Genomic DNA, 16089 nt, shown 5'->3' with positions numbered 1-16089 from the left:
TCCTGGGTTCCACACACTGGATCACCACTGAGGATTAGATATTGACTAGTCCTGATGCAGCAATTCAGAGAAATAAGGGAAAGTAAATTATTCCCACTCCCAATATGATCCCATTGCAGCTATCCTGAAGCCAAATTAAGGCAATCTTGTGTACTAGGCACAACCCATACGGGACCTCAATTGCCCTACCCTTACCATGGCTCTGTCCCTCTGTGGAGTGGCACCAGGCCTCGGCAGAGTTGCTTGGTAAATCACTTAGTTCCGTCTGTTATTACTTGGAACCATTTAAATCCTACTTTTTGTATTTAATAAAAATACTTTTTACTTATTAATTAATCCAGAGTACATATTAATAACGGGGGGGGGGACGACAAACAGCTGTGCATCTCTCTCTATTATAGTTAGAGAGGGCAAAAAAATTAGGAGTTTGCCCTGTATAAGCTTTATACAGGGTAAAAATGGATTTATTTGGGGTTTGGACCCCATTGGGAGCTGGGCATCTGAGTGCTAGAGACAGGAGCACTTCTTAAGCTGTTTTCAGTTAAGCCTGCAGCTTTTGGAGGGACGTAGTTCAGACCTGGGTCTGTGTTTGTAGCAGGCTAGTGTGTCTGGCTCGAATCAGGCTGGGCACTGAGTCCCAAGCTGCCAGGGAAAACAGGCTCAGAGGTAGTCTCAGCACATCAGTTGGCAGTTCCTAAGGGGGTTTCTATGATCCAACCCATCACACTAGGTACTGCCAAAATTCAAATAAATAATAATGAAGTTGATAACATTACAAGATTTGGAGCTAGGTATATAGCTCATCTCAATACTTGATTTACGGTGGCCAGAGGAAAAAAGTTTACTGCAGCTGTGTGCTCCTCTTCCATTTTGTTTTTCCTGTCCCAAAACTCAGTGGCTTAACTGAACAGTCAGAATGAACAAATGAGAACTCAGTAAGACCAACACACACACATTTATTTCCAAATCATTTTTAGATTAATCACTGTTCCCCAAACCACATTTACAACCCCATCTTTCTCAAACTAACAGCAAATGGAAAGTAAATACTGGTATGAATTTGATAGTGACACTGCAGGTTTTAAATTAAATGGACTATTCTAGCCTAAATCATTTTAACTGCCATTTTAAATGTCATACTCATTCTTGTCCAGTCCATTCAAAAGTTCATTTGGAAAAACAGATTTGTGACCTGGGCTCATTTCCCAGGGAGAATATTAGAATTGCACCAAACCTGTTAATCCACTGTAGTAAAAGGATCGAGTACAAAGTCATGTTCCACTTGCAGTATGTTCCCTTATGGACAATAGGTTTCAGATGAATTGAAAATGTAACAAAGAAATCATACCGTGTGCAATAAGTCAGAGACATAGTCCATAAATATCATAAAAAGGAGAAATTTTTCTGATCATTTTCAAAATACTTGAAATGACTTTTCCCATATAGTATGTTGTTTCCACCACCTCTGATTTATTCCATTATTTGGTTGTCCTCACTATTTACGCCACTATCTTTTGAAAGGTTTTTTTATTACTGTTTGTGTTTAATATAACAAAACCAATGAACTATGAATTAACTGGTAGAGATGGTGAGTGCACAAAACAAAATATATTAAAGACACAACTTAATCCTTTCTGCAGAGTTCACACTTTAACTGGGGGAACAACTGTGAGCGAAAGTCTGGATTTGCTGAAAGAAATGTCAAATCTCCCATTGACTTCAGTGAGGCCAGAATTCCATAGCATATGTTTTTCTAACCAATTTAATGCTCAGTAAAATATGAGGCTGACGTTGTCCACAGAACAGTCATAGTGTGTGCACCAGCAGGGAAAGCTTCTCAATATTGTTCCATTAGTATGCCTCAATAGTGAGCTAGAGGACCACCATTAGAGAAGGTAGGGTAGTTCAGTGGCTATACCTACAGTTCCTTGTCTATGTGGTAACGTGGCTAACACGGGGAATACTAATTATTGTGGCATCATGATCCACTATCACTATATAAATAGGACTGTGACATGGCTCATTTCATGAAGGCCACTGAACAGAAGATAAACTTTGCAATTCTTGACCATCATAAGCATTTGTAAAGTGCTATTCATCATAATACCCATGTGAAAACTGGATGCAAACTGGCAAAGTAAAAGGCTCCACAAGCTATTGTCAATACCTTGAGCCATTTATACCCTGCACATAAATTTCTCAGCTATGATGTAGGACATCCAGACTGGTAACTTTCATGTTGGGAATAGAACAGACCCATAGATAGCTCTATTAAGTGGGAGTTAAGTGCATGAATGGAAAGAATATTAATCTCTTAGGAATGAGCAACATAATTGTAAAAATGCATTGGAATCATCGAAGTCAGGGAAAACATATTTTGTGTTCTTGTAAATAGCTCATTTTGGCACCCAAAAAAAAAAATGTTGCATCAGCTTTCAGTTAAATAAAGTCTGGTTTCAAAATTTATACCAAATGTCTGTATTATAGAAAACTAACACATATTAATAGCGCAAATTGATGAAGCACTGTTTTATATAAATTTAGATCTACATTGTCATCATGTTTATTTTTATTTAGCTACATTTTAACAAATACACATGCCATTTATTCATTAAAAATTCCAACAATTTTTTCCAGTATCTCTTAGATGAGTCTAGGGCAGGCCTGCACAACATGCAGCCCGCAGAGGCTCACTGTGCGGCCCGCGGTGGGATCCAAAAGGCATTGAGCTGCCCACAGTGGCGGAGAGCTCAGAGCTCTTTAAATCCCAGCCGCAGCCAGTATTCAAAAGGCTCTGGGCTACCCGCAGCGGCGGGGAGCTCAGAGCTCTTTAAATCTCAGCCACAGCAGGGATTCAAAAGGCTCTGTGCTGCCCGCAGCGGCGGGGAGCCCAGAGCCATTTAAATCTCAGCCATGGCCAGGATTCAAAAGGCTCTGCGCTGCCTGCAGCGGCAGGGAGCTCATAGGTTAGATTATTAGGGTTGGAAGGGACCTCAGGAGATCATCTAGTCTAACCCCCTGCTCAAAGAAGGATCAATCCTCAAATGGCCCCCTCAAGGATTGAACTCACAACCCTGGGATTAGCAGGTCAATGCTCAAATCACTGAGCTATCCCTCCCCCCTGCTCTTTACATCTCAGCCGCTGCTGGGATTCAAAAGGCTCTGCGCTGCCCACAGCTGTGGGGAGCCCAGAGTCCTTTAAATTCCAGCCGCGGCCGCGATTCAAAAGGTTCTGAGCTTCCCGCAGTGATGGGGAGTCCAGAGCCCTTTATATCCCAGCTGCGGCCGCGATTCAAAAGGTTCTGAGCTGCAGGCAGCCGCGAGCTCAGAGCTCTTTAAATCTCAGCCGCAGCCGGGATTCAAAGGGCTCTGGGCTGTCCGCAGCCGCAGAGAGCCCAGAGCCCTTTAAATTTCAGCCACCAGGGCCAGCTTTAGGCCAATTCAACCAATTCCCCTGAATCAGCCTGCCCCTAAGAGGGCCACAGGCCCAAGCCCCGGAACGGTGTACCAGCAAAAGCCAGTGCACTGTAGCGGGGTGACCCAGCTTCCCTAGGGGGCAATTTAAAAGGCCTGTGGCTCCCAGACCCTTTAAATTGCCACCAGAGCACCACTGCTGGAGCCCTGGGGTAAGGCTGTGGGGCTCTGGGGGCTATTTAAAAAGTCCAGGGTTCCCGTCGCTTCTACCGCCCCAGCCCTTTAAATAGCCAACAGAGCCCCACCACTTCCACAGGGTTCCCGTGGCTATTTAAAGGGCTGGGGCAGTAGAAGCAGGGGAGCCGCGGGCTCTTTAAATAGCTCCCAGAGCCCTGGGGTAGCGGGGGGGGGGGGGGTCTCCAGATGCCTTTGCTGCCCTGGTCCTGTAAATAGCCCCTGAAGCCCCACCACTTCCCCAGGGCTCCTGCAGCTATTTACAGGGCTGGGGCAGTGGAAGCAGGCTCCTGAGCCACGGACTGCTACTGCTACCCTGGTGGGGGAGGCAGGAGGAGGGGGCACTCACCATACAGGATGAGCTGTACCCCCTGTACCTGCACCAGTTGCCCGCAGCCAACCCCTGCCGCACCTCCTGCCCTGCTTGCACCAGTTCCTGTCTGCAGCCAGCCTGTTTCCAGCCAGCCCCTCACCCCCTGCCTTACCTTCAGCCCTGCACCAACCCATCTCCAGCCAGCCCTGCACCCCCTCCCCTGTCTCCAGCCAACCCCTGCCACACCCGCCTGCCTGAAGCCAGCCAGTCCTGCACTCCTTTTTCTCCAGCCCTGCCAACCCATCCCGCACCCCCTCTGTGGCCCTGCCTGAAGCCCGCCAGCCCATCCCACACACCGTTTCCAGCCTGCCCCACACTCCTTGCCCAGCCTGCAGCCAGACCCTACCTCCAGCCACCTCCCCCACACCTCCAGCCAGCCCCATGTCCACTGGTGCCCTGTAGTTCCCAGGGAAGTAACCCTGCATACCTGCTTCAATGAGGTGGGCAGGGAGCAGCTGGGACCCACACATGCACCCTAGCATACCCTCAGGGAGTGGTGGAGCTCATTTCTAGTTCTGACACATCTTTTTAAAAAAGAACTTTAGGTAGGGTTAACATACATCTGTACTTTCCTGGACATGTCAGGCTTTTTGGATCTTAAATCGCCATCCAGGAGGAAAATACGGATGTATGGTAACCCCTATTGGTACAAAAAATACATACTGTGGCAGAACTTTTTATAGGGAACCGGTTGCTAAGAAATGAAAGGCTTTTTTTTTTTTACATTTTTTTTTTCCAGTCATCCCTGCCGGGGCCCTGCTGAAAATGTTCGAATTGGGCCCCGCACTTCCTAAAGCCGGCCCTGCCAGCTGCAGAAGGGATTCAAAGGCTCTGGGCTGCCCGCAGAGATTCTCGGCCGCAGCTGAGATTTAAAGGGCTCAAGGCTCCCCGCCACCACGGGCGGCCCAGAGCCCTTTGAATCCCGGTGGCGGCTCCAGCGGATGCGCTGGGGCTAGGATTTAAAGGGCTCAGGCTCCCCTCAGCAGCAGGCGCTCTGGGCCCTTTAAATCCCTGCCCCAGCCCCACAAAGCTGCGGGTTCCTGCAGCCGCCGGAGCTCCGGGCCCTTTAATTTGACCCTGAGGGCTCCCAGCCAGCTCTTCAGCTGGGAGCTCCTGGTTGATTTAAAATCAAGTATCACCTCCCCACCCCCAACCTTCCTTTTTGGCCCACAGCTGTTTTGGTGGGGCGGCACTGGGAAAGGAGGGTTTGCTTCTGCAGGGCTGGGCAGTGCTGGGGCGGAGTGTTTCCGCTGGGCCGGGGGGTGGTGGTTTTCAGCCCTCAGCTGTTTTCTTTGGAGTAATGTGGCCCTCGCCGCTTTATGAGTTGTGCAGGCCTGGTCTAGGGATTTCATTCATTTAAGGGACAATAGTTTTAGGAGGATGGAATTTTTAATATAGTAGTTTGTTAAAATTTGAAAGTAGTTAAATAATGAAGATATATGGATATCTGGAAGATAATTAGTGTAATACAGATTTTTTATAAAGGCTTCATAGGTGATCCTGGCAATTGTAGGCTGGTAGGCCTAACTTCAGAAGTGGGCAAATTGGTTGAAACTATAGTAAAGAACAGAATTATCAGAAACATAGGTGAACGATATACGTTGGGGAAGAGTCCACACAGCGTTTGTAAAGAGAAATCATGACTCACCAATCAATTTGAATTATTTGATGATGCAACAAGTGTGTAGACAAGGGTGATTCAGTTGATTCTGTGAACTTGGACTTTCAAAAAGCCTTTGATAAGGTCCCAAACCAAAGGCTCTTAAGCAAAGTGAGCAGTCCTGGCATGAGAGAGAAGGTGCTCCTATGGATCAATAACTGGTTAAAAGATAGGAAACAAAGGGTAGGAATAAATGGTCACAATGGAGAAATGGTCACAGTTTTCACAATGGAGAAAGGTAAATAGCAGGGTCCCCCAAGGATCTGCAGCATATTCATAAGTGATCTGGACAAGGGAACGAACAGTGAGGGGCAAAGTTTGCAGAAGTTACAAAATTACTCAATATAGTTAAGTCCAAAACTGACTGTGAAACAGATTGTGTAGAGTTACAAAGAGATTTCACAAATGACTGGGCAACAAAATGGCACATGAAATTCAATGTTGACAAATGCACAGTAATGATTATAAGAAAACATAATCCCAACTATAAATACAAAGTGATGGGGTGTAAATTAGTTGATACCACTCAAGAAAGAGCTTTGAATCATCATGGATATTTCTCTGAAAATATGGGCTCAGTGTGCAGCAGTAGTCAAAAAAAGCTAACAATTTTAGGAACCAAAAGTAAAGGGATAGATAAGATAGAAAATATCATGTCACTACAGAAATTCATTGTACTCCTATTCCTTGAATACTGAATGTAATTCTTATGACCCCATCTCAAAAATATATATTAGAACTGGAAAAAGTACATAGAAGGGCAACAAAAATGAGTAGGGGTATGGAGCTTTCATATGAGGAGAGATTAAAGAGGCTGAGACTGGTCAGCTTTGAAATGAGATGCCTTAGGGGGATTGGCTAGAGGTCTATAAAATCATGAATGGTGTGGAAAAAGTTAATAGGAAAGTGTTATTTTCTCCTCAAAACACATGAACCAGAGCTCATGGTGAACCAGTGAAATTAAGAGGCAGCAGGTTTAAAACAAACATAAGGAAGTAATTCTTCACACAATGCACAGTCAACCTGCAGAACTCATTGCCGGGAATGTTGTGAAGGCCAAAAGTATAACTGGGTTCAAATAAGGATGAAGGGTCATTGGGGATCATGGAAGATTGACCATCTTAGCTAATAGCCACTGATGGACCTGGGACACAACCCCATGCTCTGGACATCTCTAAACTGCTGACTACCAGAAGCTGAGACTGGATGACGGGGGATAGATCACTCAACAATTTCCCTGTTTCATGCATTCCCTCTGAAGCATCTTGCACTGGGCACTGTCAGAAAGCAGGATACTAGGCTAGATGGAGCACTGGTCTGACTCAGTATATGGCTGTTCTTATGTTCTTATCTGAAAGGAATAGTTACATATCTCACAGCTGTGATGCTTCTTTAGTTAATGTTTGTAAAGCCCTCAAAGATAAAAGACCCAGACTTTTTGTTATGTCTTATCTCCACTAGATGCAGCAGAGTCAGAGTGGGGTTCCCACCATGGTGCCGATTAGGTTTCCCTTATTCTCAAGTGGCTCCAGCCTTTCCCCAATCTGATAACGGCATCAAAGAGTCACCTATCAACTGGGGCATACTGGAGCACAATGGGCTCTGATACTAAAAGAGGCCCCGTGCTGGGAACTGCAGGAAAAGTGTCATAGCAGCTGGCTTTGACATCTTTATGCCCACAGAGAATTCCCCTACACTGCAGGATTCCGGGCTAGGAAGATCTCTCTCATTTCCATTCCCTGGCACTGCGAGAGCAGGCTAAATAATTAGGCCCCACTAGTGCTGTAAGGGCTAGCTATTATCAATATCTAAGACAGTAGTTTTTGAAAACTGGTGCAGCATTGTTATTCTAATATACTCACATGTTTAGTTATAGAACAGCCAAACATGCATTTTCCAGAAGTTCAATTCTTTTATTCCCATTAAACTTATTTGATTTTGGGTGGGAGGGAGGAAGGGAATATTTTTCTTTTAAACTGAAGCTAAAAAACACAACTTGCTCTCACAAATTATTTTTTTCAGAATGAGTGCAGAATTTTACTATTGTTGTGCCTAGCGTTCCAGCTGAAATTGAAGCCAACTTGTGCTACAAACTGTACAGACACATAAGCGACTTCCCCAAAGAGCTTGCTAACTCAGTAGATGGATAGGCCACAGATGGGAGGGGAAACAGGCAAAGTGACTTGCCCAGTGGGTTCATGATAAAGTCAGACCCCAGGTCTCCTAACTTGCAGGACAGTGCCTTATCTATTAGATATGGGGTAGACAACCTATAGCACGTGTGCCGAAGGCAGTATGCAAGCTGATTTTCAGTGGCACTCACACTGCCTGGGTCCTGACCACCAATCCACGGGGCTCAGCATTTTAATTTAATTTTAAATGAAGCTTCTTAAGCATTTTAAAAAAACTTATTTACTTTACATACAACAATTTAGTTATATATAATAGATTTATAGAAAGAGACCCTCTAAAAACATTAAAATGTATTACTGGCATGCGAAACCTTTAATTAGAGTGAATAAATTAAGACTTGGCACACCACTTCTGAAAGGTTGCCGACCCCTGTATTAGATCACACCACCTCTCAAAGTAGACTGGACGCCATTTAAAGCTGGACATTTACCACCCAAGGTAATTAAACTGACTACAGCATTTGTAGTCTCTCTTAATGAGATATAGGGAACACCACCACTCACAGCAATGATACATTTTCCAGTGCAGTAAACATCTGTTTATTTACAGCAACTACTATATAGTGCTTCAGGCTGAGAAAGAAGCATGTTTGGCAAACTTCCAAAAAGAGTTTCACCTGTCTGGTTTAGAGAAGTACAACAAAAACAGTTTTCAGTGTTTTGTTTTAAAACACTCTTTTGGGTATATCCCCTGCTTGACTCAATCTTCAGTCCAGGGTAGGGTTACCAGAGAGCAACTGTGAAAAAACGGGACGGGGGGTGGGGGTAATAGGCACCTATATAAGAAAAAGTCCCCAAAAATAGGACTGTCCCTTTAAAAACAGGACAGATGGTCATGCTAGTCCAGGGAAATAAACCTGTTTGTCTCAATCAGTGCACTTCATGTGCAGTCTGTTAGCCACCTTCAGTGTTTCGTTTTTGAAAGGACATAGTGGGAAAGATAAGAATATCAGTAAAACTTAATTGCTCTTAATATTACCACAAGGAAAGGGAGACAGGTAGCTATGCAATAAAATATTAGATCAAATGGGCAATGTTCATTCTCCACACTCAAAAGAGTTTCTTCTAAAACTGAAACTGTCAGCACTGACCATAAATGTTTGTTTATTATGGATCATTTGGGATTTGTAGTTCTCATAAAGTACAAATTCTCTCTGTTTGAAAGCCAGGAATTGAACATTCTGAAACAAAAGATCAGGGACAGAATTGCACTGGCCATTTTTTAAAAAATATATCCTTATTTTATAGCTTTCCTTCCATCAAAGCTTATATTTGAAGTGTTAAGTCTCTCTTGTATTAAAATAGTTCTAATTCCTCAGTAAAAGCCCTCCAACAGAAAACATCTTATAAATTAATACATGAAATTGGGGGTACCTTGTATGAATAAGAGTGTATTCCAGAAATTATTTATGAAATCCTGCAGTGGAGCTAAGGCAACAGGGAGAAGCCACAGAAAGTTCTCAATGCTGCAAACTGAGTTGAATAGTAGAGTTAAGAAAACCACTGGTTATGAAACTGAAGTTGTTCAAAACTCTGATAGTTGTCCCCACCCACCCTCCTGAACTATGCCACGTTTAGTCAGATTTTCACACGTTGTGGCCTTGACTGTGTAGTAGAAAATTTCCTTACAAGAAAGATCGCATCCTGTGCAATCTCATTCACATTTTTCTTCCCCTCCCGCTTCAGATTATGTACTATGGGGGTGACACTGCATCCTGTCTGCGTAGGAGAAGTAATGCTTGGATCACCTAGTCTGTATGCAAAAAAAATATTGTTTACAATATCATCAAGTAGGTAGGCCACTGAAAATCCACCAGACACCAAAATGCCTTTGAAAGCAAGTGCCTCATGAAAATACTAGGTATTAAATGCAATGATAATTAACAAATGCTGAGTCTTCAGAGTTTAAATACTCCTCATCTCCACGGTTATCCAGAAAATAAAGCCAGAGCATTTGCCATGGAGAAACATGAAAAAGAGGTAATGTGACATCGGGCAAAAGGTACACTCTTCTTTACAAACAACTCCTGTCTCAGACCTGACAAACTCACTATACCTAATACACCACTTTCATGGTAATTATCCAGAAGGGTAGCATATGAGGTATCTACTGAAAGCTAGTAATTTATTGATACTCACACCATTGTGAGATGCATGTATAGGCGAGATCTAAGGGAAAATGTAACTATATTGAAAATTATGCCCTTCTTGTCTTGGTGTCAAAGCGAGTCATCAGGTACTCTCATGTTTTGGTGATGGGTCATTCAAGCAGGAGGGAATTGTCCCCCACCCTGGCTAGCCCATTATGTAATTATGTATTGCTCAATTGTCTATCTTTGCACTAACACAGAAAAGTCAATGAAGAACCATCAAAGACAAACTATAAACATTGAAACCACTTGGAAATGAAAAGGAACGAAAGGACAGTAAGTGGATTGCACTGTCTGGGAATAAAGACCAAAGACTGATTCAGTGTATCAAAGGGTGGAGGAATCGACTCTGGATCCTTTCACTGAGGAGGTAACCGTGGAACAGTGGGAGGTGCTTTATGAAAGTTGGGTCCTGGCTCCTAAGGGCTAGCAAACGCCGCAAAAGACCAAACTTTGGGGTAAGACTCTATCTCCTCTATTAGATAGCATGGGTAACTATCAAGAAGTGTAGGCCTTAGTTTGCATTTTATGATTTTTTGTATATAACCATTTGTTTCCATCACTCACAGTTTTCCTATTTGAATCTCATCTCTCTCAAATAATTTTCCTTTTGTTTTACTATAACTGAACTCAAATGCAGTGTGTGATACAGGAGCTGTGGTCTAAGATAACACTGGAAAACTAGGAAACACCGTTCCTTTAGGAACAGAGTATCTGGGATTTCTGTGGGTATCCAGTGATCAAGGGCTAGATACCAGACGGAAACACTTTGAAGGACTCAGGGACTGTGGCGCATCTATCATCGACCAGTGTGTTGGTACAGACCAGAGGAAAGTGTTTTAGTGGCTGACAGGCTGGTTATGTTCAGGAGCTAACACCCAGTTTTGGAACAGGCAACACTCTTTCACCCTGGAGGAGAGCGGCAACAGGTTTATTCATAGACCTGGATGCCCAAAGAAGCATCACAGGCCCATGGAAAGAATCCCTCCATCAAACAGTACTCTGAGAGGGAAAAACTGATAGGACTTAACACCACAAAGGATATACAAAGAGCATCCCAAGACAGCCAGGGGTAGCAGAGCCTTGTTTGTGCCCTAAGCGATGTCTGATGGCAAGGAATTCCAATCAATGGTGGATTAAGACTACAATGGGCTAAGCTCAAACTTGTCGTATGGACCTCCTCCCTGCACCTAACCAACCCAAGAGGCATCCCTTGCTAAGGAGTTTGTGGTGGTGCTGACTCCCTGACCTGTCAATGCTACAGCCTACTCCCATCTCCGCATTGATCCTTGAATACAATGTTTTATGGGTCTTCTTCCTATGCAGGGATCAGATCCAGGGATCCTGCCTTAATTACCCATTTGCTACAGAGCTTCGTGACAAGTGTCTTAAGACAGAACACCGATCTCAACAAAATGAACGAGTGGTGCATTCAAAATGTTTGACAGACATGCTTCTACATGACCTAAGCTTCTACAAGACAATGTGTGCCTAGCTGGTAAATATACCAGCTATAGGTCAGTTAACTCAGTCTCTGTTTTGGGTTTTTTGGTTGTTGATTTTTTAATTTACATTGCAGAAAATCTCTATTGTGATTTTCAAACATAAAACAGGTGAGAGGGAGTGGCACTATCCTTTTCTTTTGGTTCTCATTAGCTAGCATTAGGATATTGTTACTTGGTATATTTTGAATCAGGTATAGGTTCAGGATCTTTTTAGGCAAAAAGCCAGGTTATCCCTGTTTCAATACTGATGTTGTCTAGTGAGGTATGGATTATGGGAAAGCCCTGGAAGATCAAAAAATTCCAGCAAAATCAGACTAGATCAAGGATACTTATCCTAGAGTCAAGACTAAGAGCCCTTTATTTAGAATGCCCTGTCACCAGACAAGCATATCTTGAGAGCCTGAGCTTAACTATCTTAGTTGATCTCAACAGCTAGGAGTAAAACACATGAATGATGGTCTCTTACATATGCAGGACCAAGACTAACAATGTTTTATAAACCGTAGCTGACATCTGAATTACACTTGGTACCAAACTGGAAATCAGTGCAGTTTCTAAAGACCAGTTGTAATCCATACAAGAATCATCAAGAAGGATTTATATGCAGAAACACACTGTGCTACTGAAGGTTTCAAGTAGTCTTCAGATGTAGCATTCCGAAGCTTTACAGAAATTTAGTCTTGCAGTGGCAAAGATAAGGATAACTATGGCAAAAGTAGACCTGTGAGGTTGGAAGCAACCATGCAGTGAAGCACAGATGAGAAAGGAAAAGTGTTCATGAGTTTTCTGTCTGGACATCCAAAAGCATCTTAGGACCCAACAAAAGCCCAAGTTCCACATCTGAATAACAAAAAGAAGACAAACTCTCTCAACTCAGGGAATCACATATTACCTTCATCATTTCCTCCTGTTTCCCAACTAGCAACACTACCTCAGAATTATCTGAACTGGGCTTAAACACCAGCTCTCATCCAAGCCCCAATCATAGTTAAATACTAAATACTGGGAACTCTGCAACTGCACCGTCCAAATCCAGTGATATGGACACACAGAGGTGTATAATCCATACACTGAAGAACTTTGCAGTTCACTTTGCCTCACTGTCTCTCAGATGCCTCTCATACATGTGATAGATGAAGTGCTGGATATTTTAAGAAAGTTAATGAATGTCCAGTGCAGCAGCCAATCAAAATTCTTTTTTCCACCCTGAATGTCTTTCAAGATCACAACTACTGCTTTATTTCGCACTAGACAGAGAAAGGAAAAGATATGCTTCCCTGGGTAGTTTCTACCAAGCACAACTGCTGGAATAACTCACATCTGTGCTGTGATCTTCAAAGTGAAATATACAGGTAACTGCTTTTTAAAACATTTATATGTAATTATCTGTTCAAGCACCCATAGTAGTTGTATTTAGTTGCACAATTTTTCAATCATCAAATCAATTTTAGTGCCACCTTTAAAAGATGTTTTTAACCAGGAGTTTCTGGTATTTTAACCTACAAATGGCAATGGAAGTCAAGTAGAATAATTACAAATGAGGCAGTTTGTATTAGTTTGACAGTTAGAGTATTAATGCAATAGCTATTGAAACACAGTGTCATACAATGTTACCAATCACAGACAAAAACTGCATTTAAATAACATTAGCAGTGTGATACAGGTCCTCAAAGGCCAAAGAGTTCAAGTTCAGTTTGAGGGTGCCTTTAGCTCATGCCACTACCTGAATAAAAACCCAGACAATGTCATTCCTAATATGGAATTTCCTGGCTCCTGTTGGCTTGCATCAGTCTTAATTATAATTTATTAGAATGATAACATCAAATTGTGTAAAGGCAAAATTTATGTGTTGTATAAAAGATTTTTCTAGTTGTAACATCCTAGAAACATTTTAAATGATTTATACGTATTTATTTACTATCAGAAAATGTTAGGGTGTTTTTGTTTGTCTTTTACTTTAATTTAAAAATTCCTCTGTGACACTGGAAACCACAATATATCACGTCCATGCATGTGAATCAGAAAGTAAAAGTGACTATAAACAATAAATTAAACAGACTGATCTACTTTCATCATCCGAGGTGCATGACATGCAAAACGTAAACAGACAGCATAAATGGTGAAAAATAAATTATTTTTTTCACACAATGCACAGTCAACCTGTGGAACTCATCAGTGGATGTTTTTAAGGCCAAAAGCATAACCAGGGTCAAAAAATAATTAGTCAGTCATTGATGGACCTATTCTCCATGAACCTGTTAGCCAAGATTGTCAGGGACACAACCCCATGCTCTGGGTTTCTCTGTAGCTCTGACTGCCAGAAGCTGGAACTAGATAACAAGAGATGTATCACCCAATTATTGCCCAGTTCTGTTCATTGATTCTGAAGCATCTAGCATTGGCCACTGTTGGAATACAGGATACTGAGCTAGAGGGACGATTGGTTTTACCCAGTATGGCCGTTCTTATGAGGCCGTGCAACTGTAGAGGCGAGTCCTTCTGTACCTTTGTCTGCAGGAAGGAGAGCTTATAGGCCATAGTGTTTCCACAAGAATCCCTGATATTCGGCTTTATCCACTGGGATGGAAACATTGCCAGAGAAGACCACTTGGGCTCAGACCCAATTCTGAACTTTGCAGCACTACTCATTGCCTTATTCCCATTAAAATGAATCTAAAGCAGCAAGGCCATTGGTGGCATTATGTACATGGATAAAAATATTAACAATCTGCTTGTGTTGGCTATGATAGTGCTTTAACTATCTTCCTTATGAAGATATTCTACTGCCCAAGTGTTCTTAATGATACAAACTTTTCTTTAAGCATGTTGCCCATAGATAAAGCACTAAGTGTTTCTAATTTTTATATCTTATAAAAATATATTAAAGGATTATATACAGGCATATGTGTTAAATTTAATTTTGCCCTAGTGGAAAAGCTTTCAAGAATCCTTTAATCCTAAGAATTTCCAAAATGCTAGAATCCTTTTAAAAAAATCATGTTTTAAAGTCATTCTCAAGAAATCATTAAAGAAAAGGAGACAGAAGGTAAGAACTATTAAGAAGATCAAGACAGACCTTAAGTGGACTTTTTTCCCCTATGTGTCTGACTTTAAAATACCTAGTACCAGTTAAACTAACTTTTTGGGGATGTGTTCGACTGTACAGTAGTAAAGAAACACTTGTGGAACATATTCTGCACTTGTACCACATGCAGGCCTCCCACTGACACTAGTGAGCCATGGGATTGTTCCGGATTAGACCATTACTCCATCAAGTCTGGCAGTATCGAATACTGAGTGCTTCACAGGAAAGTGAAAAAGATCTATAAAGCAATCACCAATTGTTCAATGCTACATGAGAGCAAAAAATTCTTTCCTGACAGTTGTAGGCAACCAGATAACCTGAAAAATGAAATTCGATTAGCATTGTCTCAATTTGTGCAAATACCAGTGTCATTGATGGTCATAAAATTACTCACCCCGCTTTTTAAACCCACCATATTACTTGACACAATAACCTACAGCAGCCTGTGACAGTCCCATTTCCTGCTATCTGTGCATTTTGATCTATACTGCCTCCATTCATGGGTGAACACCACAGAGAAACATCAGTCGAGCTCAGATTGGGACCACAAAATATGGGAGTGTTATCTCCACAGCCTCATCGCTCCTGTCCCTGGACCCTAGAGAACCTTATCATGGAGACTGGAACTCCACCATATGGTGATGGGAAAGAGGATAATCTCTGTTCAACTCTCTACCCTTTCCCCAGTGCTGACTTTCTGATCAGCAGTTTAACCACTTTCACCCTCTGCAACATCCTGTGTGCAAAGGCTTCTGGGGGCAGCAGCTGGAGTGGTTGTATCTGGAAGCATAGAAAGTGAGGCACTGCCTGGCAGGCCCCTGAGACAATGCAGAGAGACAATCTCTAAGGAGATGGCTCTGGCCTCCATGAATGAGGTGGATTGACTGGATTAGGGAAACAAATTCTGTTGTTTCTAAGGGGGTGCGGGACAAACATAACCCTCCCCTCTTAGAGGTTAGAATGCAGCAAATGAAAGTCCATGGGTGAGATTTTCAAAGCCACCTAGGGGAACAGGGCATTCAGATCCTGTTAATTTTAATGGTAATTGGACTTCCAAATTCCTTAAGGTTGTTTGGAAAGTCTCCACCAACTTACAAGTCCAAACTTGGGAATGTAGGGGACAGTATGACTTGGTTTTCCTTTTCGTTGCTGCAAATTTGGCAGTCACTAAACCATACAGAAACCGTACAGTATGTGCCACTGGAAGCTGAAGAGAAACTCTGAATGAAAGAGAAAAAGCTTTACACAAAGGAAACTAAAAACTTGAAAAGCAATACAAAGGCCAGTGAAAGAGTTTATTTTTTAAAATGTATTTCTAAAGTATAATTTTGGATATGTGTTGTGGTTTCTTGTAGTAAAAGCTTTTGGAAAATACATGGCATGATTCTCTAGCGATTCTGTGAGAAGCAATTTTCCAGAAGTGTATGTTTTTTAATAGAAAGTACTACTCTGCTGCTCAAGCTAAACACTAACACC

This window comes from Gopherus evgoodei, chromosome 4 (assembly GCF_007399415.2).
Source record: "Gopherus evgoodei ecotype Sinaloan lineage chromosome 4, rGopEvg1_v1.p, whole genome shotgun sequence".
Taxonomy (NCBI): domain Eukaryota; kingdom Metazoa; phylum Chordata; order Testudines; family Testudinidae; genus Gopherus; species Gopherus evgoodei.
Note: the sequence above shows the minus strand (reverse complement) of the source record.